Genomic DNA, 12,409 nt, shown 5'->3' on the forward strand with positions numbered 1-12,409 from the left:
GTGGATTTTTCTGTTTTTTTTTTTTTTAATGGCCTCATTTACCACATTGTCAAACTCATGGATAACATGATCACCAATTTTTTTCTTTTTTATCCTATATGGTGTATGATATCTGGTATTTATTATTTCCAGATTTGTGTGTGTGTGTGTGTGTGTGTGTGTGGGTGTGTGTGGTGTGGTGTGTGTGTGTGTGTGTGTGTGTGTGTGTGTGTGGTGTGGTGTATGTGTGTGTGTGTGTGTGTTATATCAACTCGTGGATGAATAGTACGCATGGTAAAACTTTTATCTCATCTCTTAACATTCTAAATTAAGGATTTTACCGGTTGCACTCGTGGTTCCTGAAGCGTCTCGTCAAAAAAGAAGAAAAAAAGAATAAAGAAATTACAGAAGAAGAAAAATAAAGAATAAAAGATAGATTCCTATTCTCGCCAGTGCTTTTTCTCTGTCATCTTGAAATCAGCAGGAAGTCTGCTGCCCTGCAGAGTTTTCAGATCCCTTGATTCATAAATGGTCGTAGATAAGCCATATCTCTTATCTTTAAGTCTAGGCTTATCTTTAGGGGTATCTCTCCGCTTGCTTAGGAGGGGGGGGGGGGGGGGGGGGGAAAAAAGAGCCCGTCGTGTGGAAAAGGTTTAAAGAGAAATGCTAGTATGGGAGCGGAATGTGAACGCGTGGATGGTTGTTGAGAGAGAGAGAGAGAGAGAGAGAGAGAGAGAGAGAGAGAGAGAGAGAGAGAGAGAGGCGAGTGATTGACAACGAGGGAACCGCTTTGAATTTAGTAACGCTGACGTTCCTTTGTTTTTCAGACGCAGTAATTAAGCGGATGTATAAACTCGTTTGTGACGTCATTCCACCGGAAACCCGCTTTAAAAGGATTAAAAACAATGTTCAGTACATTATCGATATTTCATTTTTTTTCCGGTGTAAAATTTTGAATTTATATATATATTTTTTTTTAGATACGGTGACGAATTGGTGCTTTTCAAGCTTTGGCGTGATGGATGCCTCCCATGTAATTCTGGGGATACATATAGTGCTAAAAGCCATTAACGATCTGTTTGTTAAGGCCGAAATCTCAACAAACCCGCTGTGCCGAATGTAGCGTTTTATTCCCCCCGACATTGTGTTGTCGTCCGCCAAAAATATACCGTACAAAGTTATTGATTAAATTTCATTTTTATGTAACTTGCCCCGTTAGACCCAAGGACACTAATGTAGTCTTGAGGTGGCAGATGTAGTTCCTGTCGAAGAATAGCGGTCGGTTCTCGTGTAGGGATTTCTTCGGGCGTGGGTCGCGTGGATGGCGAGGTGTTGTGTGTGTTTGTACGATTCTCCTGACGAAGGTGTTATTGACTTTTCGACCGCTAGGGATGACCAGTATGCGGACGTTCAAGGCATGAATGACCCTTGAGAATCCATAGGACGGACGACCCATCCTACCCTGAACTAAAACGCGTCGTGCGTTGGTGAGATACAGCTCGCGATCTCCCTCGAAGATTCAGTGATCGCTTGACTCTTTTTAACGAACTGTGAATACTCTTTTTTCAATGGTCAGCCCAAAGTTACCTCGGCCATTAGGTTATCACACGATGGTAGACGATCCGTCCATGTCACTCTCCTTGGGGGTAGGGACGCCTCGAGAGCGAGACGTGTCGATCAAGGAGGGCGTTTTAATGCTTCGTAAGGAGATGCGAAGCAGTGTCGTTATGAACGGTTCGTTGGGTGGTTGTTTAGGCTCTTCCACGTCGTCCTTGCGTGTTCGAGACATAGTCTTGAATCATACGCGAAGCTCTGAGGCTTCGGAGTCCTGAATATTCGTGTTGTTGGAGAGACGTGCGTTGCATGGAATGAATTGGATCGAGATGGTATATGAGGGGCGACGTTGATGTCATTGGGCTGAATCAGGGAAACCAGAGCTTAGAGAGAGGGGAGAGGAGGGAAGGGGGTTTCAAACATTCACTGCCAGGAGTGATGCGCCTTCACTCACCATTTTATGTTCATCCTTTGGTCGATCTCTCTCTCTCTCTCTCTCTCTCTCTCTCTCTCTCTCTCTCTCTCTCTCTCTCTCTCTATATATATATATATATATATATATATATATATATATATATACATATATATATATATATATATATATATATATATATATATATATATATATATGCATATTCCTACACAGTATACGCTCTGTGATCCTCGTTAACGGTCAATCGACTCTGCATTTACCCGTCTCTCTAGTGCAAATAGAGTGGTCAAGGGTCGAAATTGAAAAGGGACGAAAAATTCTACTGGATCATCTTCGTATGAAAAAAACCGAATTCCCGTTGAAGCCTGTATGGTCTACTGTGAGAGTCTGTGGTAAAGAAAATGAAAGACAAATATTTTCTGGCGTATGGAGTTAAAAAAAAAAGAAAGACTAAGCTTAACGAAAGATATATAAACACAACAAAGAACAAAGCTTAACAAAAGATAGACACCGAACACATAATGAATGAAGCCATTTAATACCGCTTGAAAGAAAGATTAGAATGAATAATTTGCCGTCGCTCACATCAAGTAAACAACATTGCAAGTAGTAAGTCTCTCCTTCAAAACGGATACAGTGTAATGAAACGACAATACGATAACGAATGTACGCTTCGTACCGGATACAGGACTGTGAGGCGACAACACAACAGCAGATCCCTGCTTGTAACTGGATACAGTAAAGTGACACAACAGTACGACAGCAAATCACTGCTTGTAACTGGATACAGTACAGTGACATAACAGTGCAATAACAGATCACTGCTTGTACGTAAATACAGCACTGTAAAACAACAACACGACAGCATATTCCTTCCTGCTCTGTAACAGGATACAGCGCTGTAAAACAACACCACACCAACAAATCCCAGCTTGAAACCAGATACAGTACAGCAAGCCTTGCATCAGGGGCGAGCAACACAAGGATCAGGTCTCCTTGGCGAGGAGCGTCCGAGATATTGAAGGAGACGTGGCTCCTATCCAATCATCCCCGTCCCCCTTGACAAGACGCATCACCGACTGCATCGACTTATGTTCGCTGCTGCCTCTCCTTCTCCTCCTCCTCCTCCTCCTCCTCCTTCTTCCTTTCTTCCTCCTCCCTGTCCTCCTCCTCCTCCCTGTCCTCCTCCTCCTCGTCTTCCATCTTCTCTCTCTCTCTCTCTCTCTCTCTCTCTCTCTCTCTCTCTCTCTGTGGAAAAGATGAGTCATGTTGTAGTTTGAGTGGTTCTCCTCCTCTACTTCTTACACCATCAATCTCCTCTCTCTCTCTCTCTCTCTCTCTCTCTCTCTCTCTCTCTCTCTCTCTCTCTCTCTCTCTCTCTCTCTCTCTCTCATTTACACCAGATTCCACAGACAGTGTTTGGTTTGTGTGTGTGTGTGTGTGTGTGTGTGTGTGTGTGTGTGTGTGTGTGTGTGTGTGTGTGCGTGCGTGTGTGTGCGATTACAATTTGTGATTACTATTTGTGTGTTAAGGTGAGAGAGTTTTACACTGGTGTTGCCCCGTCTCTGAACCTTGTATATATATATATATATATATATATGTGTATCAGGTCTTTACTCTTTTGTGTTTAACACACACACACACACACACACACACACACACACACACACACACACACACACACATACACACACACATACACACAAGCACGCACGCACAGCATAACAGAACTTTAAGGCATTATAAGATAGGAGGGAAAGTTCAAGTGGTAGGGCTTCCACGAGTGTAAAACTCCCTCACCCGTCCGGTACAAACAGGTAATTACCTGCACACAAATATTAGCATCGCGTCTAAGATTATGGGTAAGGCAATGTTCGGTAAGCCATCTTACAACATATTTGTGTGTCAAAAGTAGGTTAGGTGTTACCGGACTCTGCCTGCTCGAGATTACATAGCGGTTGAAAGACACGGAGGCTGTATCATTTGGAACACGGACTCGTCAAGGGACTGCTCACTCCGAAGCAGCTCACATTTCCCAGCAGGTGGATGTAGCGCAGCCTTGGGTTGCAGGAGCCTCTGGAAAGAGATTCTGGGTAACACCAGCAAACTTTCATCGACGTTTTTCTTTGGATCATTAAAGATAGATAGATAAATATGCATCGCAAGTCTACTCACTTTTACTTAAAGAAGCGCAAGAGAATTAATCTGTGAGAAGAGCAGCTATGATGGTATCTGAATTAAGAGAGATGAGCTGCACTGAGAGGCTGAGGACTTTGACTCTGCCCATCACGGAAGAGAGAAGATACAGTGGTGACCTGATTTTACACTAGTTGGATGACTTCGACATTGGAGACATCCTTGTGAGAAGCGGCGTAGGAGTAACCTCAGGTGATCACGAGAAGTAAGGCAAGGAGACATGATGGAGGAAACAGGAAGACGTACTTCTGTGTCACCTGAGGCTGGATGGTTTTGCAACAGACTGGATAATGAATCTGTTCATGTCGGTGGTAAACGGATGTTTGAAAGGAAAACTGCTACATGATGAGGAAAGTTCAAGCAAATGGGCCTCAGGAGTGTAGAACATCACACACACACACACACACACACACACACACACACACACACACACACACACACACACACAGATGCACGCATAACACAGCCTTACGTCAACACCGTGCAATATACGGCAAGCCTCAGACACGGACATAACCTACTCTGACAACCCCGGGGAGTCGCCACCGCCTCCACGCCACCTCCAATTACCGTGACGACGACCACACTTGCATCCCCTGCGCCTCCTTCAGCAGGAAGGCTAGGTTTCCCCCTCACCTTCTGCAGGAGGTTTGCTGTTTTCCCCTTCCTCCCCTTGTAAAAGGGGCGGCAGTTATTTCCCCTGCCTTGGTCAGCTGCTCGGTACTTCCTGGGAATGGGTAAGAGAACTGACGAGTCGTTTATTTCGTACAAAGTTATATAACGACGTTGAAAGTAATTCGTGAGTAGATAGGAATAGATAGCAAAAAGCAAGCTGGTTTATGGATACGATAATTCCCTCAGGAAGAGCTGATGACTGTAATGGTAGCATTTATTTGTTCCCATTTTCGTAGGAAACATGATGATAATGAAAATTGGATGCGTTCTGTGCCGGATGCAGGGCATGTTAATCTGTTAATGAATTTTATGCATATGAAATCATGAACAATACTCATTTTATGTGATATAAACAATTTTATGCATATTACGGTTTTATGGTCATGATACCAGAAAATCGGTTTGAATACTAACTATTACCCTTCTCTTTGTGCCATGAAGTGTATTGACAAGCTAAGTGGATTTAAGGTTTTATATATATATATATATATATATATATATATATATATATATATATATATATATATATATATATATATATATATATTATAACCCTGTGAAAACCACGTTAGACAGCCAAAGAATTCATTCACTCATTCAATGCCAATATTGTTATGAAAAGCAAGTACGTTTTGCTGAAATATTCAAAATCTTCTGAAAGAGCTATTACGAAAAACTATTTATTACTAGACTTGCAAAGAGATACTAGAGTATGTTAACTCATCTGATGATATCTATATAATATTTGAAATACTCAATTTGGGACGGGAGGTATACACAGCTTCATGTGTACCTAATGCAATTTTTCTTTGTGTGTTTTCTTTTTGAGGAGTAAGTTAGTGACTCAAAATTATCTCTATCTCTCTGAACACTGCGTTGCATCCCTGCTTCAAGACAGAAAGATCTCCCATGTTGGTGATCGTAGGGTGGGTCTAGTACTCTCTCTCTCTCTCTCTCTCTCTCTCTCTCTCTCTCTCTCTCTCTCTCTCTCTCTCTCTCTCTGTAAGCTTGTTCCACACACACACACACACACACACACACACACACACACACACACACACACTCTAATAGACACAGTATGAAACATACAGACAGTGAACATGGAAACTTCTACTCTCTCTTTACCACTGTACACACGATCAAACGAATAAGAAATCCCCCTTCTTTTGACATACAACTCCAGAAAACCATTGAATATATACGAGTAATTATATGTATTTAATCACAGAACACTGTATATAAACAATACGGTGTGATAAACATAATGATAACAATAACACATCCCGTCTGCGAACGACGACATAGTCCCCTTGCCATCCCTTATCTTCATAACGTGAGAGTATCTCCTCCCGACGTGATCAGCGAAGTCTTTCGTGGCCAGATGACCCTCAAGTCTCCTTCGATCTCGAGCGGTGACTAGACACGAAGAAGGAACCAGGTTCCTCTTCTTGCTTCTCCTTCTACTCCTCCTCCTCATCCTACCACTTGGTCCGACGCCTCGCTGGAGTTCTTCACCATGACCTACACACTTCCAGAATGTCACTTTCCACTCCCGCTAAATCCGCCGTGTCCTCGACGACCCCCCACTACTTCGGCTGAGGTCTCCTGAAGGAGAAACTCCGATAATCATCCCTCAGGTCGATAGCAGCAGCTTCGTATGAATTATTTGCGACTCTTGGAAGGCGACGGTGGTCGGTGTGTATATCATATTCCACAAACAGATGTAATAGTCATACTCTTTTTTCTCTCTCCGTCCCGCCTCATCTCCCGCGTCAGCGCCTCCGGCAGGAGATGAGGTTGCTCTGGTGGTCATCAGATCGATAGCAAGTTCGTTGGAATCCATGCATCTCCCCTGATTAACAACAAGGTCCGTGTCTTTCAGGCTCAGTTGTTGTTGCTGTTGTTGATATCATTAACCTTCTTGAATGGCCAGTGATGTGTTACTGCCTTCCACCACAAGCGAGAACAGTAAGGAAGACGCGACATGTTGTTCGATCACTGAGTTGATGTAGGTGTTAAAGTCATTGATAAACTAGACTTTACTTATATTCATTTTAAAGTTTTGTTTCAAGAGGAATAGTGTTTAACATGCCAAAGATTATCTTTTATTCCAACACCCTTTTTCATGATCAAACATGACCATTATTTGCTGCCAAGGATTAAGACCTGCATTCCCAATGGCGCGTCTCGAAAAGTTAAAAAGACAGACGCAAAAACCCATCGTCTCATCTAAGCATACTTTCTGATCTTGAGCTCCTCATGATAGTGTGTTCCAATCCTGTTCTGAATATTTGAAGCCTTTCTGAAGGGCACGAAAGGTGAAGGTTCGAAAGAGCGCTGGTGAGGGGGCTGGTTGGTGGAGGTTCGGAGGTTGGGGTTTTTGCTAAAATACTAGCTATCATTTGTGAAGGAGGAGCGAGCGAACATCCTCAGGCATAAGCCGTCAAAAGAGGTTTCCAGTAAGTGAGATGCAAGGGTATGCACACGTCAAGCTAGTCCAGTCCATCGCTGCTCCTCTCTATCATTCGCACGGACCTTCTCAGACCTGGCAACTGGGAGGGGAAGGAGTGAGGGAGTGAGTGAGGGAGGGAGGGAGAGAGGGAGAGAGGGAGGGGTGTGATGGTGTTGGTGGGACGCGATAGCAAGAGATTTTATTAAACGAAATTGTGAGAATTCAATTTCCCCCAAGAGCTCTTTGATGTGCATCTTACTTTGATGATTTACAGTATGGATGGACGCTGAAGCTCTCCAGTCAACATGTAAATATTTACACTCGCGCGTCGAGGCCGTTCACAGTTGCATTAATTCGTACGTAAAATAAAGAGAAGAGGGATGGACGATTTCATTCCAGAACAGATTATCTGAATCTCATGAAATTCACATGACGTCGGGAGGGCCTTATATGTATATAGATATTATCAGTCGAGTATTTGGACTGGCTGAGATCGAGTGTCATAGAGATCGTCTGGTTCGAGAGGAAAAAAGATGAAATTCTCAAAGAAAGAAAATTCTCCTGAAGGGGGTTGGTGTAGGAGGAACCTCCCTTCGGAAGGTCGTGGTGTAAAAGGACGTGTCCTATAAGGCTCGTGTCTGCTAGTATATCACAACTCGTGTGCGAGAGGATGTTGTGCAGGCTCTAGAAGGATATCTTCACGCACTGGAAGTTTTTTTTAAAAAAAAGGTAGTTCTGCGATCAGAGGGACTTGAGGTAAAAAAGGTGGGTGTTCTGTTAGGCCACATCTTGCGTGAAGCTTACTTAGGGCATAGAAAATGGGCGTGTTTAAGTGTATACAAACGTTTGCAGGGAACGAAAACAGATGTAACATCAAACTAAACGTTTCCACATTAGCAATCCCTTTGATATCATTTGCTCAGCTTGAGCTAAATTAAAACCTTCCATCCATTAATCTTAACACATATTTTTCTGTATTTCTTTATATTTATCATGTCCCTGCTTACCTAAGTGAGAACATGGCTTTTACTTCGGTTGTCACTTTTAGGTTTTATGTATATATATATATATGTGTGTGTGTGTGTGTGTGTGTGTGTGTGTGTGTGTGCTTGAAGTTCTACTACACCATAAATGAAAAATTACCTTTGACGAGGCTGTGTCATTGTGAACGAGAACGCTTGTTTGGAGGCGATGGTGAGAATTTGCAGACGTTTTTGGAAGAGAGGAAATGACAAGGTTAAGGAAAAGGATGATGAAAGTGGGTGAGCATAGGAAAGATGTATGGCGAGGTGGAGCTAAGAGAGATTATGTAGACGATCGGCAAAAGATGAAGAGTAAACGAGAACCAGGGGAATGGCAGGTATTTAGGGGAAGTAATGCAGGCATGTGCGAGGGAAGTGGGTGACATGGCGGAAAGTGGGAGGTGAACGTATGAGAAAGGGTAGTGAATGGTGGGATAAGGAAGCCGAGCTGCTGGTGTAGGAGGAGAAAAGGGAGGTGGTATAGACTTTACCTGCAGGGAAGGAGTGCAAGATGTACAAGAGGAGGTGGTGGCAAGATATCAAGAGGAAGCCGTATAGGTTGAAGACGGGAGGAGATGAAAGGTGGGGTTACAGTGTATCAGTGAACTCCAGGGAGAATGAGATAATGACCTGGAAGGAGGTGAATACTGGGAAGAGAACAGATGAAAGCATTTTGTTGTCAAGTTTTACTCACACTGTTAAACTCCCTCCAAAACATTTTCTTGATTCTGCCTGAAGTTTCCTGATTCTCGCTCACCCCAAGAAGAAAAAGGAGAAAAGGAGGAGGAGGAGGAGGAAGAAGAAGAAGAAGAAGAAGAAGAAGAAGAAGAAGAAGAAGAAGAAGTTGAAGGAGAAGAAGAATGAAGGATGTGTTGATGAAGAGGAAGAAGAACGAAAAATCAGGATAGTAAGAAGAAGGATTTGCATCTTAGCTGGAAAGGTTAATACTCATGTTCGTGAAAACAAAAGAACATCTGCAATCATACGTACGTCCTGTCAGAGGTAATGCGTTGGGTCAACACTCGGGGCTTCTCAGGTCACATAACCACTATCCAAGGCAAGTTAAGCATTCCCAGAATCACGTATGATAACGACCATTGCTCGTTAAAGCAGCAGCATTCATCTCTTAGCTTCATCCCTTAACCATCTCTGGCAATCATGGCTCCAGCTGTAGCATATAACATGTCAGTTGCACCGTCTATTCTCTGTCGCTGTTCATCAACGCCATCTATTGCCTCAGCCTTGTATATTCCGCTGAGGCGGACTCTCCCACCCACACGCACTCGGTGTCCACTTCGCATTACATTACACCTCGTGTTGGACCAGTTCCTGTGGCCTCTTTCACCACGTTTAGTCTACTGACCTTTAGTGATGTCTGTCCATCATTTAGAACGACCGCATTGATTGAATCGCCACCACAGAGTTAAAGCATCAGGCTTGTATGGGTCTGTTTTAATGGTGTCTTTCTATCTGTACGTTCGTGTGAGGAAATGATTTTGCTTCGTGGGGTATTTTGAGGATATATTTTGAGGCAGTGATTTTATGATAAGATCCTCATTGAGAAGGTGCGGTCTTTGAGACCGATGGTACGAATTTTGAGCGCGCGACGGTACGAGTTTTGAGCACGACGGTACGATCTTTGAGTACGACGGTACGATCTTTGAGTACGACGGTACGATCCCACAACACGAAGGTACGATCCCTAAACACACCAGAACAACCCCCCGCCCCCCTCCTCTGACAGCGATGGTACCTGTGTCCCCCTTTGGAACACAACGCGACGGTGGGTGTGACCTTCGACCTATCTATCCCTTAAGTGTCAGATCAGAGGTCAAGCTCTCATACCCAGAGGATAATGGACATAATTCCCGTGTTGAACCCCATGATTGTGTACAGCTTAGCAAGATTGGTTGCGCAATATCAGTTCATATATATAACTGGCCAGTTTGAACATCCTCCAGCTGGCATTCATTTCTGAAATGAAAAAAAAAATGTAATCTATTATGCCAGCGATCATCTTAGATAGAGAACAGACTCCTCTCTCTCTCTCTCTCTCTCTCTCTCTCTCTCTCTCTCTCTCTCTCTCTCTCTCTCTCTCTCTCTCACTCACCACGCGTTCTGTTCAACCAGATACAGTGCGAATGGAATGGCCAATATTCACTGACACTTTATACTCTCTCTCGAGAGACGCAACGCGCGGGATGAGCGAGCGCAAGAGCGCTGCCCCATCCTCAACCCAGCTTGCTGAAGAATGATGTCATATTCTCTTACGTGGTACGTAGCCTCTGCTTGTCCTACAGTCTCGTAGAGCCGTGTCGATGTCTCAGTACTACAAGTGTTTTCAGTAAGATGCTGGCGAGTGGGACTTACATTATGCTCCAGTTGTCATGTTGATCCCAGGGCCTTCCACATATGGAAGAGGGGCTGTATTTAATTGTTGGTTTGAGCGAATGTGGTTGTCGTAACGATGTTCATCTGTAGTTTAAGGCCTTCCATTATGAAGATGGACTGTCTTAAGGGACTTGGAGTGGATGTGGTTGTCGCACCGATGTAGCTCACTGTGTCTTGGAAGTTCACAACCTTCAGCATGGCAGGAGAGAAGACAATATACAAAGAATCGCATTCATTGTTCACTCGTAACCTCCTCATTTTGGGAGAGCGGGGTGAGGGAGCGAGTTGGTTGACACTGCAACTCTCTCCCTAACTCCACGAGGAAATGAATTTGCCGACCGAATCACACTAGTCGAGTGTCATTCTCATTAGCGAGAGAGAGAGAGAGAGAGAGAGAGAGAGAGAGAGAGAGAGAGAGAGAGAGAGAGAGAGAGAGAGAGAGAGAATTAAAATTGGGCTCTGGAAATTTGACCGAATTCGTCTAATTAATCATCTGGGGGTTGAAGAGACGTTCCACCCGAGTGGTCGGGTACAGTGTTGTAAACTGTGATTGTCATCATTATTAATCACTGTACTGCGATGAGAACCTCTGATTAATATTGCTCCGAGGGGGGGGAGGGGAGAGGTTGGTGACGTCATACGCGTCGAACACTAAAGCCGAGCAGCGAAGATTAATCAGGAAAGATTATTTTTACGAAGGGAACGTTCTTAAGCATTAGTATGTGAATGAATTGGAAATATAGTCTGTCTGCCTCTCTGTCTATCTATCTATCTTTGTCTGTCTATCAGTCCATCAGTCTATCAGTCGATCTCTCTTTCTGTCTATTCATCCATCTAATTATTTACCTATCTTTCTGTCTATTCATCTATCTAATTATTTATCTACTGTCTATCTGTCTATCTATCTACCGGTCTGTCTATCTTTCTAATCATGTATCTGTCCATCTGTCTTTCCATCTATATATATCTCTATCCATCTATCTTTCCACTTACCTATCTATCCATCTATATTCATGTGTCTGTAAGATTGAGAAAGAAAGCGAAAATATTAGATGGAAGAGAGAGATAACTGGATGTTCTTCACAGTACAAGTGGATAGAACAAATGCGTAAAATGCAACCGTGTTCTTCATCTGTTCTTGACCCTTACTCGTTAATGTGAGAACTGGCTACAACTAATTAGGCAGAAACTGGTGTCATGAAAGACTGTTCTGTTAACTAGTAGTGTCAAACTAACGTAGATGACTTCAAACCTTTGTTTTTCGTTCATATTTTGTTACGAAAAACGCAACGTGTGTAATTCGATTGCTTTTTTTTTTTTTTTTTGAGGTCACCCAGCCTCACTAGTGTCTTGGTTCGTGACGAGATACAGGTGTGTAATGAATCTAACGACCATGGCCATTGTTCCTCGTGAGGTTAGGTTCACATCGTTGACATGGACAGACAGACTGACAGACTCGAGACAGAGGGACAGACAGGGTAAGAAAAAGGCGTGATGGAAAATTTATTGTCCGTTATATTTCCCTGGGAACTTTTATCTCGTTCTCGCTCCATCATTTTGTTTTCCTGCGCAAGAAGTAATTTGCAAAGTCTCGCTGGCACCGGCGGCCGATTCTTCTCGTATCAGACATTTACTTCTGCTGCTTCATGGCTGGCATGAGGGATGGTGTTATTTAGCCGGCTTCTTCTTCTCCTACTTTACCGGGAA

This window comes from Panulirus ornatus, chromosome 19, assembly GCF_036320965.1.
Source record: "Panulirus ornatus isolate Po-2019 chromosome 19, ASM3632096v1, whole genome shotgun sequence".
Classification (NCBI taxonomy): Eukaryota; Metazoa; Arthropoda; class Malacostraca; order Decapoda; family Palinuridae; genus Panulirus; species Panulirus ornatus.